We start from the raw sequence: 24,371 nt of genomic DNA, 5'->3' as shown, positions 1-24,371 counted from the left end.
GTGCCTGGGGCTGGGGTGATCTACGCGGAGCATGTAGTCCACATGAGGCCTTTGCGAGCCTCGGGGAGGGCTAGAGCGGCGGGTTCGACTGCGGCGGCGGGTCTGTGCGGCGGCGCTCGCCGGCGTGCGACGTTCTGGGACCTAAAGCGCGCGTTAAGGACTACGAGCTAGTGAAAAAGGATCAGGGGCTCGGGAGGGTGCTCACCGCGCATGGAAAAGGATGGAGACTTGGAGCAGCGACGCCAGCGGCGGGGTTGAGCGGCGGGTCGCGGACGGCGCTTGCGGAGGTGGGTGCTGCAGGGCGCTCCGGGTTGCTTGGCTCCGCGGTTCGGCCCGTGGTGAGGCTGCGGCAGTGTACAAAAGGTCAGGGCGGCCGGAGCATCCACAGCGGGGAGAAAATCATGGTGGCGGAGCCACTTACCGGTGGTGGTTCTCGGGGTGGAATCCGGCGCGTGTAGAGCCCTAGGCCGGGGAAGGAGGGCGCGAGGAGAAACCTGGGGCTCAGGCGGAGCTATATCGGGGGTCGTGGAGGCCCGGGGTGGGGTGGAGGGGCGGGTCCAGGGGTGGCGCAGAGCTTCTGCGCCGGCGAGGAAGATTGGAATGCGTGGCCAGGGTTCGGGCGGCGGCGGCCGATGGGAGCAGGAGCGTGGGTGAGGCTGGGGATCCTTTTATAGGCTGCGGCGGCGATCCTGGGCATGCGTGCCCCCAGAGGGAACGCCCACCGGGGATCTCGGTGTGACGGGCGCACAGGAGACGCAGGAGGAAGGAGACGAGGCTGACCGGTAGGGCCACTGCGTCAGCGAGACGGACGCGGCGCGCGCGGTTGCTGGGCTCGGGTGCGTGAGCTGGGCCGAGCAGCGTGCGGGGCAGGTCGGGGCGCGACGCGGGGTGAGGGATGGGCCGCGGGGAGAGAGGCTAGGCCGGTGCGGGTTTCGACGTGGGAGCGGGTTGGGCTGCTCGCGAGCGGGCCCGGGGAGGAAAGTTGGGTCGAGGGTGTGGGCCATGTGCTGGGAAAAGGAGAGGAGTACGTGGGCTTGAGTTGCTGGTTTGCTGAGCTTCGCGGGCCGAGCGGCTGAGCGACGGAAGGAGGCTGACTGGTGTGGCCCGTTTGTCAGCAGGGCGGGGAGCGTTGGTGGCGTGCACTACGTGGCTGAGGTGCGTGGAGAGGGTTTCGATCGCTGGCGGTTGGGCCCGAGGAGCATCTGCGAGAGCGTCGCGCGGAGCTGATGGGAGCGGCTCGCTGGGCCGAGTGTGGGAGGGAGAGGGAGAACGGGCCGTGGGAGTTTTGGGCCGGCTGGGTTGCGGAGAGCGGGCCCGGGAAAAGAGTGGGATAGGGGAAGTTGATGACGGGCTGGCTTCTGGATTGGATTGGGTCCAGTTGGGGTTTGGGCTGGGTTTTCTTGTTTTGGTTTTCCTTTCTAATTCTAATTCTAACTCAAACAAATCTATTTGAATTCAAACAAAATTTGAATTCAACCACCCAAAGCACACAAGCAAATAAAATAGGGTCAGTTGGATCCATGCCACTCCAATTTCTTGAAATTGGATCTCATGTTGAAAATCATGTCATTGAGTGGCATGATTTTCAACATGACACCCAATTTCACGGAGTTGTGGTGGCATGAATCGAATTTTCCCAATAAAATAAATTTTCCAGCATGAATGCAGCAACAAAGTTTTAATCTAGGAAAATTTTAATAATTAAGGAACAAAAATTAGATTAAATGCAAGTTTAATCACCAACAACCTTAGAAATTTAATTAAAACCAATTAAATTTATTATTCAAGCTGAAAATTTGAATTAGGGTGTTACAAATCCTACCCCCTTACAGGAATCTCATCCCGAGATTCTGGGCTGGCTAGCAAAGAGATCAGGATAGGTCTTCATCAACTCCTCTTCCTTCTTCTGACAAGTCTTCCGGAAAGACGTCTGGGAATTCAGACACCACGCAAATACTATCCGTGGGTCTAGCCTCCATCTGATGAAGAAAACCAGAAGGCTCTGTAGCACTGACTGTCACCTCTTGGCCATCAGATGCTGACAAGTGAACTGTCCGATGAGCACAATCAATACGGACTCCCCATCTGGTAAGGGTCTCCATGCCCAAAATCACATCTATCCCCGAGGAATCAATGACGATCAAACCAGTGCGGAATTCTGCCCACATTATGACAATACTAACTCTGGAGCATATAGAGCATGTGCGTATCTGGCCCCCAGGTGAGGTAACTACCATAGCTGACCTCAGACACGAAACTGGAATACGATGCTGCTCAGCAAATGACTTGGAAATGAAAGAATGAGTAGCACCGGTATCGAAAAGCACCGTAGCTGGATAGGAGTTGACCATGAATGTACCAATAACCACATTAGGAGCCTCAGCAGCTGACTTGGCCGTCACGTGGTTCACCTTCCCCTGTCGTGGCGCCCTGGGTTGGGCTGGGCGCCCCTGTTGTCCTGCATGCCGTGGAGCCTGAGGTGCTGGACAACTTTTGGCATAATGACCTTTTTGCCCGCATTTGTAGCACATGCGGTGGTGGTGAATGGCGCTACTTGGTCGACCTCCCTGTCAACTTAACGTCACATCTTGCATTATTTCTGCTGCTTGCTCTTTGGACTCCTTGTGGCTGCGTGGCTGAATCACATTCATAGTGATAGTTAACCCATCAACATAATCATAGAGTGCTTGGTTCTTGACCTGTGTATCTCCAGGGCACTCATGATCCTTTCTCTTCTGGATGGCCTGTAGCTCGTCGACCGATGGACCGTCAAGGAAAAGGGAATCATCTGCTAGTTGCTCTTGACGAGACCTCTTCCTCTTTGTACTGGAGAACAACCTCTGGTTCCTCCTAGTTGCGGCTTCATCTTCGGTTGCACGAACTTGACGACAAGGAACACCATAGAATTGGCAACACTGGCAAGTTTTCTCACCATCACCCATTGCACTGTCTCCAAGGTCTTTTTGTTCTGCCGACATCTGAGCTGGGGCAAAAGAAAACACAGATGGGTAAGGTCAAGGAAGAGAGAAAAACTCCATTATTTAAGGTTCTATCCTATTTAGATCACACTGCTCAGGCATTACTGCTGATAACTCCCGATAAATGTCACATAAATCCGGGAAAAAGGAACTAGAGCATAATTCTTCTGTCTCGTCTGAGAGATTTTCAACTTCTCTTGTACTATCTGTAGCCCGGGGTGTCACATCCCTACCCCCTTACAGAAACCGACGTCCTCGTCGGTGATGTCCTTGCCAGTGAATCCCTGGATATCATATCCTCTTCGTATTATCCTTCTTCTCAACAAACAAGACCGAGGAAACTCAAGACATGATAAGGTAGAGAGGATAGAGTGGATTGTTTTACCCCCAATGATCTAACTTATTTTATTAATTAATTAACTATAGCTTAAGCCTAATTTTTTTATTAAACAACTTTAAACTACTAAGCTAGGCAATCATTCAAAAATCCAAATCAAACATGTAGCATAATAACAAGCAGTCAATTTCACAACTTAGCCGAGTTTAACATACGACTCGACTAACACATCGCGTCGCAGAACGTGCTATCGTATTATTATAAAAGGATCGCCTAGCTTACTCATGGTGGTCAGATGATTGATTCAGGCCAAATCTACGAAAACTATTCTTCAGAGAGAGAAATCAAGGCAAGAAGGGTAAAAGTCATAGAATTCAAGGGGTATAATAGTAAAATAGTTTCAGCAGACAAGGATTGGAGAGAAGAAGTCCTAAAACTCGACCAGTTCTATCTAGGCTTCGTCCTACAGTCGATATGGCTCTGATACCACTCTGTAACACCCGGTTTATAAAAGAACATAAACCGAGCAATCATATACGTGCCAGGATCAAGTCACACGTATATACAACAGAATGAACAGTATATCACAGCACATATCACGAATAAGACATAATAAATTGAAATACAAATGTTATTTATTACATTAACGACAAAATGTCTGATACAGCGGAAGCGAAGTACAAATACGATAAAACTCTCCGAAGCTGAGCAGGGCGCCACAGGGACGTCGACTGGGAGACGAACACCTAGAAGTCCTCGTAGTCCTGGTAGCGCTGAGCGAACTCCCTCGTGTCGGCAGGAACTGAGCAGCAGTGGCGTAGCTAGGAGGAAAAAGTAGAGAAGAGGCAAGAGTGAGTACACAACTTGTACTCAACAAGTATAACACAAACTATGAGGCTCTAAGGTTGGCTGACTGACTGCATTAGCTTTTAAGTGTTGGCAATATTTTATTAAAGCTATTTACTACGAGTTGATGAATTACCATTAACCCAGTTACATAGTAATTAGTCAAATTTAATCATGTTACTACTGAGAACCAAACCAAACCAAACCAAAGCCCCGAGAGGCACCCCCACATCGGAAGGAGCTAACCCCACTAATCAAAAGGAGGATCTGGGCCGCTCATGACCGTGAGCACGGCTAGTATACCAGTTTTACACTCTGCAGAGGTTGCACATCTTTACCCACAAGTCGTGAGCTACGCTAGAGGTTCGTCACACTTCCTTAGGTGAGATGACTAGCGACTCACTACGAGGCCGTTACAAAGAATCTCGTTGGTAAGGCGTAACCGCGAGAGTTAGGTCAGCGACGATGGGGCCCACCTCCGGGGGTACAAGCACACGAGCGCAATCCAAGCACAGACCAAGCCGGAGGAGCAGGGACCATTGAAGCTTACTACTCTTGCCCCGCAGGTAAGTTACTCCAAACCAAAAAGACCTAATTAGTAAGCCAAGTCTATCCCATTCTAGCCTTGTGGTAGCGCTGTTGTCCCAAGTTGTCGCTCTATGAACCGGTCCTTATGGAGAGTGGCCAACCAAGCACTAAGCACCGTGCTGGCCCCCTAAACCATGTTTCTACAAAAACCATCTTTTAACGAGACGTGAGCCACTCAAGCCACACAGAGTGCCACTCTCAGAATTAAGTTCAAGTAAACCATTAGTCAAATTAATTTAAAAGGGACCAGAGTGTGTTATAGTGCAGCAACCTAGCACAACTAACCAAAATGCAACCCAAAGGTATATATAAAGGATATAAAGTGGCTAGGAAAGTCCTTATAGGCATATAGTATTAAATGCAGTATGAAAATGTATTTAAGAGTGATAGGTTGTTCATGTTATACTTGCCTTCCTCGTACTGCTCTGGCTGCTGCTCAAACTGCTCCGAAGACGGCTGCTCCGGGTACTGGTACTGGGGCTCCTCAGATGGATCAACGTCTACTCACGAACACATGGCCAAAACAATGCACAATAATAAGCATACAAGCAAACACTAATAAAAACTAAGAAACAGTACATCAATACATAAAAACAGCGCACTAAACTAGTCTAAAACTATTCTACGCGTTACAACGATCGCGTGGATATAAAGAACGCTTAAAACGGAGCTAAAACGCATAAAACTAGAGCTAAAACAAGATTTAGGGGCTTATTTGTAATAAAAACAGGGTTCCATGGACTTTTCTACTAAAACCAGGGACTAAAACGTAAATAAAGGGTAGATCTAGGGGCTAACCAGTAAAAAGGTCAGGGATGGACGGCGGGTTAAATTTTGAAGGAGCTCAGGGGGTTATGTGAAAAGAACCGGACCAAACTCTGATTATTTTTTAATAGGATCGGACCGCGGGTTGAATCCAGTAAAACCCAGGGGCTCTTTACGAAGTTTGCCAGGCTGAAGGGGTACGCGCCGATCTGGGTCATTGGATCCAGATCTGATGGCCTGGGTTTTAAGGGCGCTGGACCTAATCGTGGCCGTCCACCCGAGATCGGGCGGCCAGGGCGGTTCAGGCTCGTGGGGGCGGCGGAGCGGCTCGCCGGAGCCCTGCTCCGCGGCGGCGCTCCATCGGAGCAGGCTGAACTTGCCTTTCCCGGGGTCAAATCGACCCACGCCTGGGGCTGGGGTGATCTACGCGGAGCATGTAGTCCACATGAGGCCTTTGCGAGCCTCGGGGAGGGCTAGAGCGGCGGGTTCGACTGCGGCGGCGGGTCTGTGCGGCGGCGCTCGCCGGCGTGCGATGTTCTGGGACCTAAAGCGCGCGTTAAGGACTACGAGCTAGTGCAAAAGGATCAGGGGCTCGGGAGGGTGCTCACCGCGCATGGAAAAGGATGGAGACTTGGAGCAGCGATGCCGGCGGCGGGGTTGAGCGGCGGGTCGCGGACGGCGCTTGCGGAGGTGGGTGCTGCAGGGCGCTCCGGGTTGCTTGGCTCCGCGGTTCGGCCCGTGGTGAGGCTGCGGCGGTGTACAAAAGGTCAGGGCGGCCGGAGCATCCACAGCGGGGAGAAAATCATGGTGGCGGAGCCACTTACCGGCGGTGGTTCTCGGGGTGGAATCCGGCGCGTGTAGAGCCCTAGGCCGGGGAAGGAGGGCACGAGGAGAAACCTGGGGCTCAGGCGGAGCTATATCGGGGGTCGTGGAGGCCCGGGGTGCGGTGGAGGGGCGGGTCCGGGGTGGCGCAGAGCTTCTGCACCGGCGAGGAAGATTGGAATGCGTGGCTAGGGTTCGGGCGGCGGCGGCGGATGGGAGCAGGAGCGTGGGTGGGGCTGGGGATCCTTTTATAGGGCTGCGGCGGCGATCCTGGGCATGCGTGCCCCCAGAGGGAACGCCCGCCGGGGATCTCGGCGTGACGGGCACACGGGAAACGCGGGAGGAAGGAGACAAGGCTGACCGGTAGGGCCACTGCGTCAGCGAGACGGACGCGGCGCGCGCGGTTGCTGGGCTCGGGCGCGTGAGCTGGGCCGAGCAGCGTGCGGGGCAGGTCGGGGCGCGACGCGGGGTGAGGGATGGGCCGCGGGGAGAGAGGCTGGGCCGGTGCGGGTTTCAACGTGGGAGTGGGTTGGGCTGCTCGCGAGCGGGCCCGGGGAGGAAAGCTGGGTAGAGGGTGTGGGCCGTGTGCTGGGAAAAGGAGAGGAGTACGTGGGCTTGAGTTGCTGGTTTGCTGAGCTTCGCGGGCCGAGCAGCTGAGCGACGGAAGGAGGCTGACTGGTGTGGCCTGTTTGTCAGCAGGGCGGGGAGCGTTGGTGGCGTGCGCTACGTGGCTGAGGCGTGGAGAGGGTTTCGATAGCTGGCGGTTGGGCCCGAGGAGCATCTGCGAGAGCGTCGCGCGGAGCTGCTGGGAGCGGCTCGCTAGGCCGAGCGTGGGAGGGAGAGGGAGAACGGGCCGTGGGAGTTTTGGGCCGGCTGGGTTGCGGAGAGCGGGCCCGGGAAAAGAGTGGGATAGGGGAAGGAGATGACGGGCTGGCTTCTGGATTGGATTGGGTCCAGTTGGGGTTTGGGCTGGGTTTTCTTGTTTTTGTTTTCCTTTCTAATTCTAATTCTAACTCAAACAAATCTATTTGAATTCAAACAAAATTTGAATTCAACCACCCAAAGCACACAAGCAAATAAAATAAATGCTCCAGCATGAATGCAGCAACAAAGTTTTAATCTAGGAAAATTTTAATTAATTAAGGAACAAAAATTAGATTAAATGCAAGTTTAATCACCAACAACCTTAGAAATTTAATTAAAACCAATTAAATTTATTATTCAAGCTGAAATTTTGAATTAGGGTGTTACAGATAGTGAGGCAGATGCAGATGCAGATGATATGGATGAGGATGGAGGTGATGATGACAGTGAGGATGGATCAGAGGAGAGTGCAGCTGGCAGCTCAGACTTGGAGGGTCCTCTAGTGACCCCAGCTATTTAGGTACCTGTAAGGCAGGCCGGTGTAGAGTTAGTCAGTTACTACAACACCGGAATGACAACGGCTGTACGTCTGCTGAGGCGGCAGAGTCCTTTGGAGGTCCCAAAGGACACAGTTGACTACAGATTTCACACTCGCTTTCAGGAGGACTTCTACCAGTCCGTGATTGTAGCCAAGGCAGGGATTGCCTCAGAGGCTCAGTGGGTGGATTGGACTCATATGGCTAATTTGGGAATGAGATTTGTGATGAGGTGGCTAGGATGTGTCAGGACAGACACATCAAGGACATTATGGGGTTCCAGCATGATTGGAACAAGGAGGTGATAGCCCAGTTCTATGCCACAGTTTATTTTGGGCATGATGCACATAATGATAATGAGAGGACCATTTACTGGATGACAGAGGGACAACACTACCAGTGTTCCTACACTTCCTTCTGTCGGTACTTGAGACTTGATGATCAGGACGTGCATTGTCCTAAGATTCACTTTTACCTACCCTTGACAGCTGATCAGGTGAGATTCATGTATCCGAGGGATAGGGTTGGCAATGTAGACAAGGTCATGGGGTTGTACACATACTACTCCATCATGAACAGGCTGTTCAGGAAGACACTTACACCCCGGGATGGGAATACTAGTGACATATTAGCGTATGCCAAGAATCTGATGAACCGGATGCAGCCAGATCCGAGAGGCAGTGACTTTAGTGTCGGTTACTTCATTTGGGAGGAGATCAAGCATATTTCTGAGACTCCGTTGAAGACTTGTGGCTATGCACCGTATATTATGAGAGTGGTACTAAAGGTCACTAGGAGGAACTTCGGGATGGATGTGAAGCATGAGCCGCTCAGGATTAAACATCCTAAGCATGTGAGAGTTCCCTCAGTTGGCAGATATGATGAGGTTCAGGAGGAGGATCAGGGTCCACAGGATGACCAGGGTGCAGATGCACATCAGCACGCTGAGGATGTGCCTCAGCAGCAGGACCCAGCAGGAGGCTATGTGCCTCACGAGGGGAGAGATGCATCCCCTCCTTGCATATCTTCTTCCTCTTTTAGACGGATGTTCCGGACCTTTGCTGGTATGATCAAGAACCAGAGGGACATTCTGGCTAATCTGGAGAGAGAGAGAGGAAGAACAATAAGAATCTGAGAGATAATCCGAAAAGGATGCACACTGCTATGCAGCTCCATCCACCGCTCTCTCCTATCTCTCCAGAGCCCGAGGCAGCCGTGATTCCTTTTGTAGAGCAGATGATTGAGAGCTTCCAGGGGATGGACTTTGGGCAGTATGACTACTTGGGCGAGAGGATGTTCTTTGAGTAGGAGAGTCAGCCTGGTGGTTTGTCTGTAGCTCAACAGTTCGGACACGGACCTCCACACTTTACACCTCAGTTCCGTCCAGGTCCACAGCTTTTTGCTACAGGCCTACAGATGTTCGCAGGACAGTTTGGGTGATCTCAGTTTGCAGGACCATACTCAGGGCCCCACCATTCACTTCCAGCTTTGTGGGGCAGATTCAACCGTTCAGTGTAGGAGCTCAGTTTGGGACTCACGTCAGTTCGTCGACAGCTCCAGGATCGTCAGCGACATTTCCTATAGCTTCTGCACCACCTCCACTTCACTTTGGGCTTGGAGGGACTTTTTCTTCACCAGATACGAGATATGCAGGGATAGCACCTTCACCTTCTCCAGCTCCTGACTCTATTGAGGTGGCAGTGGCCAGCTGGAGTGACTCGTTCTTTGCTTATCCGGGTAGTTCTGGTGGCTTCTCTTCGGGTGGACAGTGACTTCAGACGGCAGCACACTCTTCTCCTCTTGTACGCTTTTTGTTGATGGATGACAAAGGGGGAGAAGATGAGATTAAATCTTAGAGACATTATGTGTGTGTGCTGTGTTGAGAGTAGATGTGATATGATGTGATTATCTTGTATCATCTAGATCTTATCATGTATAGATATCATGGTATGGATGTTTTGGGAGAGAAGAAATGATGTATGGATATGTTTAGATATTCTTATCATGTATGGATATCATGGTATGGATGTTTTGGGAGAGAAGAAATGATGTATGGATATGTTTGGATATTCTTGTTTCATCTTGTAAAACATATCTATCTCTTTCAAGTTAAGGACTTGTGGACTTGAGAATATTCGTATTGAGTGCTACTGGATGTATTTATCTTGTTTTAAATGCATAAGAAATGTTTATGATAGTGTGCAATTTTTATGTGATGTGATGCTTTTGTTTCAGCTTTTGGGCTGTGCTGGCTGTCTCTGACCAGTCAGAGGTATCGGTCTGACTGGTCTAAGCCTTGTTCTGCACTGTCTGGGTGAGACCGGTCTGACCGGTCTGAGGCAGCAGCATTTCAGTTTTGCTTAATTGTTTGGATTACATGTCATATTGCATCACAGGTTTATTTATGATGTTCACATATACTTGTTGCACCCCACGGATGCTAAGATTTAGGGGGAGTTTTATTTGTGCTCAATATGTGTATTTTGGCATGTGAGACCAACTTGTGATGAATTCCATTCATGTGCACATATTGAGGGGGAGCTCTAACTAAATCTGAGAATTCAAAAGTTTTATTGAATATCTTTTTGTAAGCTTTAATCGGGTTGTCATCAATCACCAAAAAGGGGGAGATTAAAAGCATCTAGGCCCCTAGTGGGTTTTGGAGCATTGATTGACAACACGATTAAAGGACTAACTTGTTTGCATGAGATTATGAGCAGAAACTTAATTAAGGAATTGGTATTAAACAAGATGGCTCATGTGTTACAAGCAAGTGTGTTTACCCCATTGGAATAATATATATGTGACAAGCAAAACAAGGAAGAAAAAATAGAGCAAGGTATTCATGGTTGATATAAAAGGCTCTAATATTTGAAAACGCTTGTTCGATCTATGATGGGATTCAAATTGACAAACAAAGGTTTTGTGAATGAGATGTGATATGCTTATGCATAGTCTCAAATATGGAAGAACTTTTCATTTGTGATAAATAGTGATTAACAAAAGAAGCAAGCAAGGCAAAAGTGAATGAGACATGAGTTTATGCATATATGATGTCTCAAATTGGAAAGATTGCATAAGAGATTGAATTTGAGAATTCAAATTGATAAAGAAGATTTCATGCATGACATAAATCAACATGAGTTCAAGATGGCTGGCTAGGATAAAGGTAGAAGACCGAGAGGTGTGTTTCAAGACGCTATGCAAGCAATGGCTTGGGGGGAGCAAAGAAACCAATATGGGTCAAAGGCCGGAGATCCTAGAGTCATGGAGAGCTCTATGTTGAAGAGTGTCATTATTCAAGTGAAGAAGGTGACTTGTGAATCAAAGTTGGATTTCATTCCTATGCAAATCGAAGATTCAAAGTCACTAGCTCAAAGCGGGCATGCTCAAAGAATGAAGATGTTGATGCCCTCACGGTATTGATCGAAGAAAGGACGGCATGATCATAATACGAAGCTCAAGTGGTGATTGTGATAATTTGTGTATTTTATTTATGCACTTGAGTATAGGTATGCCGTACTATCAAGAGGGATGCAACATCAGTGGGTTTAGACAACACCAAAAGTGCTCAAACTAGTCCCTAGAGAGTTTAGCCGAAGAAGTGAGAGCTAACTGCAGAAAACAGAGAGGGACTGGTCTGACCGGTCTGGGCAGAGAATGCCTCCAACGGCTAGTTTTCAAAACCGACCGGTCTGAGGGACTTGTATGACCGGTCTAACACTGACATGGGCAACGGCTAGTTTTTGAGAGGGGGGTATTTATACCCATGACTTCACCCATTCGTGGGTGCTGATGCCATTACATTCAGAACAGTTGTGAGAGCCTTGTGAGCACTTGGAGAGTCCTCCCCAACCTCTCCTTTGTGAGAGTTGCTTGATTCAAGTTAAATCTTTGAGTTGGGTTGAGTGAATCCAATCCTTGAGAGTCATTTGAGCAAGAGAGATTGAGCCCTAGCTTTTGAGCACATGAGGTTGCGTCGGCCAACTTGATTGAAGCATTTGTTACTCTTGGAGCATTGGCTCCTAGATGGCTAGGCGTCGCCGGCTAGCTCCCAAGGTTGTGGTGAGCAGCGGCAAGTTTGTTGCAGCACCGATCGTGTGCCACGAGTGCGCATGGTCATATAGTGGAGAGAGGAGATAGCTTGACCTTGGGGTCACCATAAGCTTCCTCAACGGATAGTAGGATTCATACGTGGATGTATGGAGTGAATCCGAACTTCGGTAAAACAAATCACCGTGTCTCCTTTGCATCATCTTCATTTCAGTTTGATTTACTTACCTTGCATTTATAGTCTTTGAGTTTGAATTGTGCTTCCGCTCAATCTACTTGGTTGTGTTCTACTTGTGTGTAGGCCGCTAATTATATTGATAGTAATACTCTGCAAAAGCTACACTCCAAGTTTCATATAGGTTCAAGCTTGAGAAGGGGATTAATCCCTGCTGTGACCTGTCTGCCTGTTTAGACCGGTCTGACCGGTCCAGGAAGAGTCAGCAGGGGTTAAGTGCTGAAATTTGAAAAAATGCCTATTCACCCCCCTCCGCGTCTAGGCTACGACATCGTGTGATCAAAATCCTTTCATTTCGACACTTTTATCTATTATATACATTGAAATGTAGTTTTAGTATTTTTTTATGTTCTACATATCATAGTAGGCTTAGGGTACAAATTTCACATTTTTTGAATGTGGCTTGCTATTTTTTCCTAGTTAAATTATTTTTTAAAATAATTAAAAAATTATTTGTAGGGGCAGGAGGGGGCGTCACCCACCCCTAAAAATGCCATTTGTAGGGGCGGGTGACGCTCTCACCCACCCCTACAAGTTGATGCCCATGTAAGACATGGAGGAGGCGAAACTTAGTAATTTTCAGTATTCAAATTTGGACGCCATTAGGCTACCCAAATTTTTGCCCGCCCCCTCCCCGCGCCACCTCCCACTCCCTACCGATGCCGTCACCACCGCGCCCACCCCGCTCCCCTCCTGCACCGCCGACGGCCTGCCGGATTTGTGCCACATGTCCTCCTCCTCCCCACACCCAACCTCCTACGCGCCTGCTCCTCGGCCTCCGTTCGTCCTCCCCGACCTGCATCGCCGTTCCCGTGTCAGCTCCTCCTCTGCCGCTCGTCCCTTCCTCCCCTTCCCCAGATCTGTGCCACCTCACATCCCCGCGGCGCATCCCCATGCCTAACCCTCCCCCCGCGCCACCATTGCTCCTGCCCACCCCTGAGCCGCAATCCCTATGGAGCTCCTCGAACCACAAGCCCTCCTTCCTATCGGGGCCGCTAGCCGACCTCACGCCGCCCCCTCCTCCCTCCCCGCGTGGCCCCTCTGACCCTTCCTCCCTCAAGTTTGCTTCTTGATTTTATTTTGTTTCATTAGAATTAGTTAGTCAATTAACCAGTAAATTAGTTAGTAAATTAGCAAGTAAATATAATTTCATGTGAAATTTGAATATGGTCAGTTCTTGTTATCATTTGAATGTGAAAAGTTGGTGAATTAGTGAAAAATATCAGTTATTTCATAAAGATTTTGGACAATCTTAAATTCTGAGCATTTCATGAATTATGACCTTTCATTCCGTAATTATCTTTGACAAGTAGATGTTCCGTGGTGACGGTCGTAGTGGTGGCGGCGGCCATCCGGATGGTGGCTGTGGAATGCATGTTCGAGGATGCATGGCCTCAGTATCCAGGACTACACTTCTATATGAAGCCATTGCCATGCCGTTGGGTGACCGAACGCGTGGATCAATTCCCAATGCTGTAATATTCATTCCTTCCTTTAATATAGTTTTTTTACTAAACATGAATAATTTCTAAATTTACTAACATACAATGGGGTATATCAACCTTATTAGATGGCTCAAAGATGTTGTCGAAGGTTTGGGAGGTACTACTCTTGTGGTGCAAACCAAGGTTGTTCGTGGACTTGATTTCAAAAAGAGTACATATTTGTTTTCAAGTACCTGTTACACATAGATTTCACCTTGATGGCACCAGGAGAGGCCACTCCGATGGTTTGAATTGCCGCAATAGATGGAGTAGCACCAATTTGGGTAACTTATGAGACGCTAGCCATGGAGGCCTGCCTACAGCAACTTCAAGATCATGGGTATTTTGTGCTCGACTTTTCATATTTTCTAATAAAGCAGCTTGAGGCGGGAGAAAACAATGTTATTCTGACTGCTGAGATGCTTTGTCAGCTTAATCATCATAGCAGAGTATGAGATATTCCTTTTACCTTTGTTATCATCTAATTATGTTACATCTTTCAACTTTCATGATGTTATTATCACCTTTCAGGATAATCTCATCTATAGTACTGCTATTATTGCGGCAGTGAGATTTGGGCTATTTTGGATCAAGTGTTGGAAAAGTTGGATTTAACCTACATGGGTGGAGAGCCATTCTTCACCAGAAGTTTCAAGTTCTAAGCAAAGCTCACTACAAGGCAAATCAGCTTTGCACTCCATTGTTCGATATTTACAGTCCTGAATGTGAGTATCATTGGAAAGCGGAGGAGAGTGCACTCGTGCGCTCTAGCTTATTTTGATGAAGTTCTAGGCTGAACAATTGGAGGCCTTAACTATCTTCCATATCTACATAAGCGGACAGTAGCAGCATGAAATTTATAATATGCATGGATGTACCCTACCATTTTCTTATGGATTTGAACATCTTTTATGAACTTAAGTATTGATCGATGTACGAACTTAAGACCTAGAGTGGATGTACAAAAGTAGTTATATAATTTGATTGAATATATATTATCATTTGAGTGTTGGATCTAAATGGGTTAATTGAGAACCCTGTTTCAAAAATTTGGCGTGAAAATGGTACAATTTCTTGGCGGGAAGCGATTTCCAGAGGTGGGTCACGCCCCAACCCACCCCTGCAAATCGGGACAAATGTGCTGGATGAAATTAAGCCTTCTGTAGTAGTAGATAGCCATTGTTATCTGGAAGTTTCATAGTTGGTGGGTTGAAAATTAGACTTTTGTGGTAATTCAAGGGTATAAATTGGACTTTTTCCAATGAACAATGGTGCAACATCTAGTTCAACCAGGCAAAGATAAATTCATCTGAAGGTCCAATAGTGAGAAGATCTATAAGTTGGAGTATTCAATAAAAATTTAGAGAGGCAATGTATTTCGTCGGATACATACGTGGAATATTCTGATACTAAGTCTTGAAAACATAGAACATCCAATGTTGAGAATCCCCGACATGGGTTAATAATGACTATTTTGAACCGACAAACACATCAGATGACCCAACATGTATTACTATGAACGTCGGGTTATCCCTTATATATTGAAATATTGATCTTGAGAGGTTGAGCCTAGCTATAAATACCACCACACATGTTAATGTGATGTTGTTGGAATCCATAGGAAGGCCCACACAACGGTGAAAACTAACAGGCCACCAAAAATAAAAGTGATCATTTATTAGCCAAGATTAGAGAAGGATTAGTTCTAATATAGTCCTTGATAAAGTGACTACAAGATTTCATTTCCTTGTGGTTAGATGAAGGTATGATTCACATTTGTGGTATATATTGTATCTCTGTTCCAAAAATATGCAGGAATTCAAAATAGAGGAATGGCAAAATACAGGAATAGGATCGGTAGCTAGTTGCAAAACAGAGGATTGGAAAAACGCAGAAAAGTCGCATTAGGTGGTGTTTGGAATAGAAGAATTGGAATGCAGGAATAGAAGGAATGCACTTTATTTTTACTAAATTTTCTATTTTATGATAACAAAGGTTAGGGTCCACATGTCAACCAAAGCTCTTTATTATCATTGTGTTCTCCGATAGCCTTATCCACTCATCCATCTTTTCCCTTCTCCAGCTCCAGCGTTCTTCTCAATGTGTTTGACCCCCTTGCTTGCTTCTCGCCAAACCAATCAATTGCCAAACGAGGGCACGCTACAGGATCCAGCAGGCAGCAGCTCGGAGCTTTGTCGGGACTAAAGGAGAAAGATGCTTGTGCTCTGACGCCCGCTGCTCGATCCAGCGATCTGCACTCTCTCGCCGCGCGCGTCGGCCGGCCTTGCCCCTTGGGTGCGAGCATGCCTTTTGCCTCGGGCATCTGCCAAACTTTAGCTCGGACTGGATGTTTTATTTCCCGTGTTCTGTGAAGGAAGCGATTCCTTTCCTTGAACGGGAAGATGTACTAGGTAATGAAGCGCGCTTCGCCGCGCTCGGTGGTGATGCGATCGCACTGGTATCGAACCAAATTACAAAAGCAGCAGCGGAAATTGTAGAGCAAAATAGGGGAAAAGGGATAGGCCTAGGTAACGACATAATGTTTTTGAGCCGGCAGTAGTCAAGAAAATATTGAGCAGACACCAACGATTCGCACAAGATAGCCCCTGAAGATGCTGAATGAGAGGCCAACATGGATGCATGTCGCAGCAAACAAAGAGAAGGTGGCATCACGCACGGTAAAAAATATAAGCCAGAGACACGCGTCAGCTAGTGGTACGTAGAGACGGGAGAGCTACTGCCGCTCGGAATTTTTCCAGCATAAGAGCAACTCCAACAGTTTGATTTTTCCCTTTTCACTTTCTCATCATATAGGAGAATCTCCTTTTCTATTTTCAATTTATAGAAAAGAAGTGCTCCAACAGCTAGATTTTTCCTTTCCCCTTTCCTTCCTCCTGTCATGTGGGGCCAACCTGTCATTGTCACACCTTCTCTTTCTTTCCCCTCCCCTCCTGTCGTGTTCCTGGTAGCGCATGTCCACTAGGGACAGAGGATGAGGCCCGGGACCCCGACGAGCAGGAGCAGGTAGGCAGTGAGCACGTTGAGCGTGTTGGGCACCCCGAGGAGGTTGCGTATGTCGGCGAAGAGGTGGAGCGCGGGGGAGTGGCGGAGCCGCGGCGTGGCGACGAGGAGCAGCGCGGAGGCGAGGACGGCCCCGCCGGCGAGCGCGCGGCGGCGGTGGTTCTCGCGGCGGAGGGGGTCGGAAGCGAGCGCGATGGGCCCCGCGCCGGGGCCGCCCCGGCCCCGGTGCGGGGGCAGGTCGGCGGCGAGATGCATACGGGGGGCATCGGCGGTGAGATGCTGCTGGTTGCGCCTCACGCAGTCGGAGATGCGCTGGCTACAGGCTTGACGGGGAAGTGGACTAGAGGGCTCGACGGCCATGGCGGGGGCGGCCGTCGGCGACGGCGGGAGGCGACGGCGGGCAGGGAGGCGACGAGGAAAGGGAGAGGCGGTTGTCTCCCCTTTCTATTGGGGATTGGGGAGATGTTATTGGGGATTAAGAAAAAATAAAAGGGAAAGAGAGATGGAAAATCAATCTGTTGGAGTAGTTTTTTCACCATCAATTCCTTATATTAAAAAAAATGGAAAGAGAAAAAGAAAAAATCAAGCTGTTGAAGTTGCTCAAGAGTTTACATATTCCTTCGTTCCAAACGCTGCATGACGTATGCAAACCATAGGAACGATCTTCCTTTAAAATTCGTGCGAGAAAACTCCATTTCAAACGGGGCTACATGTAACGCGCGAAAGAGGCCTGGAAGTGCCAACTGAGTCGTTCGGCCCTGGTCCAATCCCTTTGAAATTTCTTAATGGGCCTCCTAAAATTCTTTAATGAGCATGCTGAAGCTTCAAATCGGGCCCAGTTTGTTCAGCAATTTCTATCCAGGCAGCCCAGTGTTCCCGTCGGCCCTAACTCAAGAGATTTGTCAAAAGAAACAGGAAAAGAAGAAGAGCCTTGGACTTGGCTCGAGGCAATAGATCATTCCATGTCTCTCGGCGACTCTCATGCAATATATATATATATATATATATATATATATATATATATATATATATATATATATATATATATATATAGGACTGGGCTATTTCATACTCTGGGTTTGTAATAGGCTATTCCATACCGAGCCAACCGAGCCACACCGTTCCTGGGAGTAGGGGCGCGCGGTTTTCCTCCCGTCTCCGGTTTTCCGCGGAGCCGCTCCTGGTTTTCCTCCCCACGTAGCGGTTTTCCTCCCTTACGAACCGCTCGCTGGTGTTTTCCGAGGCCGTAACGATCTCGCAATCACTGGCGCCCCTGCCAGAGACCGTGGAGGCAGACCCGTTCCTCCCTGCTGCATTTTTTTTGGATGACAAGATTTAGAAGCTATATATGGTGATCGAGGGGTGTGCCTTCAACCTCGTCGAAGTCGTCCCTAGACTGCCACTGGCGAGGCCCCCTCACCGGGCGCCCCCTTGCAGAACATGCGGCAGCATCCCTAGCTCGTCAAGAGGTCAGCTAAAATCGATCTGTGATTCTCGCCGTCTGCGATCTCGCTGGCTGCTGGCGGATTCATCCAAAGTCCGGGTATTCAGCTGAGTTTGGAATTGAGTAGTTGTTTATTATTCATCTGCGATCGAAACTGCAGCCTGCCTTTAGCTAGTTTGATTTCATATCGAAAATTTCTTCCACTCAGCGCAAGATCTGCATGCAGATTTTCATCTGCACCACCTCTGAGGCCAAGTGCAAAGAGCTCGCCGAGGCTAGGCATCCCAAGAACGACCTCTACCAGTGCTTCCCCCACCTCAAGAACTAGTAAGCAGCAGCATATGCCTGCTCTGGCAAGAGGCATATGCTCTATCAGAACCACAAAGAGAGAGAACTTTTGTGATCCACTAGTATTGTTATCATCATTATGTACGTAATGACTTGCAACATCGATTGTGTGGACTTGTGATGCCCGTGCTTGCTCAATAATTTCACCGTGTTCTATGTTCTGGATTTGGGTGTGTTGTGGAACTATAATATCGTGGGATTTTGATTTTAGAAGAATCAATGCCTGGATCTAATCCCGTCAGGCTGGCTGTAAAGCTATAGATGTCACTATGATGATCAGTGACCAGAGAACTGACAAATCACCTGAAAGTTCATTTAAGCAAAATTCTGCATTTCGTCTTTGGTTTTTTTGCTCAACCTTGCTAGCTCGGGGAAGGAAGGAAACATTTGCAAGGACACGGGTGCCACCAAACACGACATTTCTTAAGGTAATAAGAAAGAATAGCCCACAAGAGAGCTTGATGGGGTCCAAACAAAAGGTGGGTAATAACACAGTGGTACAATCCGCCACCAGATAACCTTTTATGGTAGACACCTTACATGAATAATGTTCTCAATCACATCTTAAGCTCATAATCTGAATAAATTTGCGTTCCTTCTCAATGCAGTTAAAGACAGGCTACAACAGAGGCTCCCTCGTAATCTTTTGTTTCCGTCAAGTCACCCAACCGCTATTATACAACTGAAGATTGATGGAGCCCAGCTGTTGATTCGGTTAGCGCGTCTTTGCCCTTGCCTGTTATGCAGGCGTCCTGCTGTTCTCTGCACTCTCACTTGTTGGAAGTATGGGTGCACCTACAAGAATACAAGTACCCAGTATAAGATGAGAAAGACTTGGCAACGTTAATAAATTATCAAGAGGAAATACTATGCAGCATAAATCAATTAAATCTGTTGGGTCTTATAAATTTGCACGCAAAAGATCTGGCTCAGAAACCAAAATGCGCAGCCAAAAATACCATTCACAACTGAGAATCTAGAGACCGTTTGTTTCAGTGATACTAGACTGGTAAATGTCACACGGGATGTTTAGACTAGCGTGCATGCAGTTTCATTTGAGTTGTCACACACCAAAATTAGCATAAGGACACTTACCATTGCTTCACCTGCAGTAAGCCTGTCCTGGTGATCATTACGCAGAAGCTTATCGAGGAAATCTATGCCCTACAGATAAACAAAGAAATCAAGCTAGAGCCAAGAACTACCGATCCCAGTTAAGTAAATTTGAAATACAAGAGCTATTAGGCCACATCTCAGGAGATACTAGGTGTTGATTATCCGTAGTAATAAACTTCGACCACGGTTTCCTGCTATGCATGCATCAAAAAAAGGATGTAAATGTACTTTACATAAATAATTGCATCAAAGGCCCGGTGAGCCATGATATATTAGTATATTGTACCTTCCAACGAGGGCTTCAAGCTGAGGGTCAACCTCAATTCTGTACTTGTTCAAATAAGCATTCAGCCCATTCTATTCCAAGTATCTGATAATAAAGGAATGTGACAATAATTAATGCTGATGCTTCAAAAAGTTCTACGAATATAGCAGCAGTAATGGTCTCATGACAGAATATATCGGCAGATATGATCAAACGTATCAACAAGTAAATGTGCAGGCACAGACTAAAAGTAAACAACTTCAATTTCCAGACTATAAGTTTATTAAAAAAAAGAATACTCCAAACTGTTGCTTCTAAATGCAACAGGACTAACAGCGATAGACGATGTTTGCTGGATACAGGACATGGAAAACATAAGCAACATAGATAGTTAAATGCAAAAAAAAACACTGAAGCAATACCTTACCAATCTTAACAAGCTGATCATGGTTGTCATGGCCATAGAAATATGGTCCCTTATGAAATATCTGCAGTTGGCAGCATATGGTCAACAATAAAATATCAGTTATTTCAAACAAATGGCCCAAAATATATGAAGCTATGGACAACTAGTAGGTAGAATAATCATGCGAATAATACCATTCCAGCAAACAAGAAGCTCACATGTCCAAAGAGTAGTAATAATCTTGCAAGTCAACAAGAAGCTCAGGTCCCTTGAAGTACCTGAATTACAGTTGAAAAATAACAAATGAAAAACATTGAGAAATAAAGGGTGAGGAAGGTTGAAGAGAAAATATGGAAACTGCATGCTCTAGAGTCAAGTGAGCCATATGATTCACTGTAGAATGTCATTCATTTTGTTCTGTGACAACAGAAGCCATATTGTGCAGTCATGATATCACCATTTAATGTATTGTTCTTAATCTATGCTGAAAAAAATGTGCATGAATGAACCACAACTCACAAAAATGTGAGTTCAAGACAAGAGAAAACAAATGCAATTTAGTCTTGTAATAAAGACATAAGAATTAAGAAATAAATAGTGCACAAAGTGTATTATAGTCTCACTAATTGCAACTTCAAATTCCACACTACGAAGGCTTTGTCATTAATTAGTCAGTGCAATAATACTGAACTAGCAATATTGTCTTTTAAAGTGGCCAGCAATTACTATTTTGAAAGTTCTGCAGCTACCTTGAGGCAACATGGACATTATATTCCTTGCCAAGATGATAGAATTCAGCAAGGCCCCAATCTATCAGCCAGAGTTTACGAAGCTCATGATCTATCATAACATTATGAGGCTTCACATCTCAGTTCATAATACCTTGTGAATGACAGTAATCTAATGCCTCTGCACATAAAACAGAAACAGTAAGATAAATGGAGCCAGACTCAATAATAGTTGTTAATCAGATCATGAAAGGGAAGGTTGTTGTAAATGCAGGCACAGGAGACAAAATAAGTACTAAGTAGCCCCAATCAAGAGGTTATAAATTAATGGCATGCAGAGACCTCTCCTGTGTGCTAATAAATGCCATTTTCTTCGGGTTGCTAGGCATCCGATCCACCAACCGCTGACCAGTATCCATGCTAGCAGGAAACAAAATTTGGATGTCAGGGATGCTAATTGTTGTTAACTAATGTATTTACTAATTCAGTCAAATAGAATTGGACTTCATAGGAATGGAATAAGCACATGGGGAAGAGGACACCAAATTAAAAGGAACAAGACAAACACAAAAGCACATTACTGTGCATGTAACATTGATGAGTGGAGTTGTGGTGAACCTCGCTGAGCATCTTCTGACTGGGCGGGCATCTAATCTAACTTTTCCTAATATCTGGACCCTATTACTGTTCACGGCGTGAACAGTACTTCCTACCCATGACATCTCCCCCCTCCTTCGAAGACAGCTCGCCCTCGAGCTGTGGTGGTCTGGTGGAGGCCATGGTTCCAACCCTTCATAGTCCCCTGGTAGCTCAGACATGCACGTGATGCTTATTTCTCCTGGATCCCATGGAAAACCACCAAACTTGCCTGCAGCCATCTAGAGCCAAGACCAAGAATGTACAGATCTACTAACGTTTAGCAAAACGACGACCGGAGGCTCCATGCGGATGGTTGTCGGAGTGGCTCCACCCGTGATTGCCCCCCTGCGCAGAATGATGTCCTGCTGCTCCGAGCAGATGGCCAGCGGCACCACAAGCATGAGTCCTCCGACGATGTTGTCCCCGCGCGGAATGATGGCCAGCGGCTCCCAGCAGGCCACTGGCGTGCCGATTTGAAGGAGCGCCGCTGCCACCTCCGATGGCTGGAGACTGGTGCAATTTGTTCGCTTGGTCCCGCGTAGAAGCCGCGCCCGCTGCCGTGCGAGGAACCTACGTGCCGCCGCCTGTAGCCGCACCGCCGCATCTTTATGCCGCAAGCTCTCCTTCAACTTCAAGAGTACGGTTTGGATCTATGCATAACAATCCAGTATGTCGACACACAAATCCTTCGCCGATGCTAATGGATCACCGGCAGCAGAAGCCATGGAATCAGATCGAAACCAAAGCTAACTGATACCAGATGTTATGAACCCTAGTTCATTTGAGGATAGGGAGGATAACCAGTGCCAGGAAGATGGCCAGACAAAGTTGGCGTGGAGGGAGACTATAATATTTGGGGTATTTGGATTGTTTGTTCTTTCTTCATTTCTTCCTCAAAAGAGATACAATCTCATCCTCATATAGATGGGCTGACTTGACCCTTAAGAAACCCTGACTTGACCCTTAAGAAACCAATCTCTAAATTTAAGGAAATAACAAACCAATCTAATCTAACATTTCCTAATATCTGGACCCTATTACTGTTCACGGCGTGAACATTACTTCCTACCCATGACAGATTAGTTCCAAGAATAATAGATACGAAGAGCTATGATGCTATGACAATGAGTGTCAAGCTATGGCATAGAAGATTTGCAGACTAAGACTATTAAACATATAAATGAATTGGATGGAGGATGGACTGACACACCAGAAGGCTCCATGAGGGAGGGTGGTTACAAATACACGCACGTGTTACAAGCTTGCAGAAAGGGAGACTGGTTGCACAGTAGGGCGAGCTAAGTGTGGTTAATCTGCAAAATTGAAGCAAAATGAATTATGTATAAGCGTCTGTGTAACTGAAAGCTAAAGATTTTATATTAATTGTGCAGTTGAGTATTAAACAACTAAAACATCTAGCTAATGTAGCTAATCATCTGGTGCACAAAACTGCATAAAGAAGAACCTAAGCATGAAATTCAGTAAACATGGATTAATAAGAGAGAATCTGATGGTAAGTTATCAGAAAGCTAAGCACACGAGGATTGTTGTGCTGAAAAACGAAAAATAATCAGGGTTAATCCTAGTTGAACCTAACAACAGAAATTACAGAGCCAAATCCTAGTAATAGGAAAAGGGATTAATAACAGAGCTATGGATTGCAACAACCTACGGATTAATTTGAGGTACATACCACACAAATCACCAGCGATTCATCCATGGTCATGCGTAAAGCTGAAGTTAATTGACGATCTACTCGGCAGTTCAGTTGAGGATCTCCTGATGACGACGTCGACTGGAGTATGGATTGATCTGGAGAGATGCCATCAGGAGCAGATGAACTCCTGCTGGAGGAGGGTGCGGCAGCCGGGCGCGCCGGGAGGAGAGCAGCGTCGAGCTGCGCGGGAGGGCGAAGCCCCGTCAGGAGGAGGGAGGGGCGCCGGTAGGAGGGAGCCCCGAGCGAGTAGGGTGCGGAGCCGGGAGGAGGGAGTCCCGTCGGGAGGAGGTGCGGCGCCAGGCGTGCCGGGAGGATGAGTGCGGCGTCGCAATGCGGTTGCAGCGTCGCACGGCGCAGGGGTGTCGGGGTGAGGGAGCGGCGACGGTAGGGTGATGCGGCACCGTCGGGATCAGAACCCAATCAAGAGCTGGGCGGTTTTGGGTGTTGCGGCACCGAGAACAGGCTGGGCATAAACCCGTCGTGGGGGGTGGGCGGCGCGCCATGCGCGAGGCAGACAGGGCCACAGGGGCGAAGGCCGAACAAGGGTGGTCCGGTCGGAGGCTGGGCGGATGGCTCGGGTATGGAATGAGTTATTTACCCAGGTATATATACGCTATTTTCTTGTAAAGGGAAAACAAATATACTGATATTTTTTAATTTAATGTTGGAAACTAAGGTAGCACTAATACCCACTAAACTGATGATCTACACCTAAGACACACCAACTCTTTTTTCAATTTCTCGCTACATAGTGCATAAGGTTCGACGGCAGACTGGCTTCCGGGAGGAGAGTCTTTCTATAATAAAGCTCATACCCTTTGTGATCCCGAGAGGCAAAGCCAGCCTGCGATGAATCACAATTTATACACTAAAAGAACTTAGAAACTAAGAGATTAATACTTATAAAATACTTGCACAAGAGTACACAGCACATCCTCTCTTTGTGTCTATCCTAGCACTTACCCTTCTCATCTACCATACTCATCTACCATACTCTTAGATAGATGGCATGGCAAGGAGGAGGTCCTCTATTTATAGGCCAAGGTGGATCATAGGGTGGTGACATATGTCCCCCCTTCTAGAGAATTCCTAAATATTATAAGATTCTAATTTATTTATTACTAATTCTAGAGTACTCCATGAAAATATTTTCTTATTTCCTTGTGGAGAATACTCTAG

The 24,371-nt window shown here is 47.2% G+C and overlaps 1 long non-coding RNA gene and 1 pseudogene across 1 annotated transcript; one reads left to right on the top strand and one right to left on the bottom strand.

Annotated features, from left to right (window-relative positions):
- The first annotated feature begins 17,785 nt into the window (after positions 1–17,785).
- On the top strand, positions 17,786–18,456 carry LOC120670859. The gene is made up of 2 exons (XR_005673405.1): positions 17,786–18,072; positions 18,200–18,456. It is a non-coding gene; the product is annotated as an uncharacterized LOC120670859 (long non-coding RNA).
- A 345-nt stretch (positions 18,457–18,801) lies between these two features.
- On the bottom strand, positions 18,802–21,000 carry LOC120670603 (annotated as a pseudogene).
- Positions 21,001–24,371: the final 3,371 nt, after the last annotated feature.

This window comes from Panicum virgatum, chromosome 4N, assembly GCF_016808335.1.
Source record: "Panicum virgatum strain AP13 chromosome 4N, P.virgatum_v5, whole genome shotgun sequence".
Taxonomy (NCBI): Eukaryota; Viridiplantae; Streptophyta; class Magnoliopsida; order Poales; family Poaceae; genus Panicum; species Panicum virgatum.
This window is presented reverse-complemented; position numbering and strand designations above follow the sequence as displayed.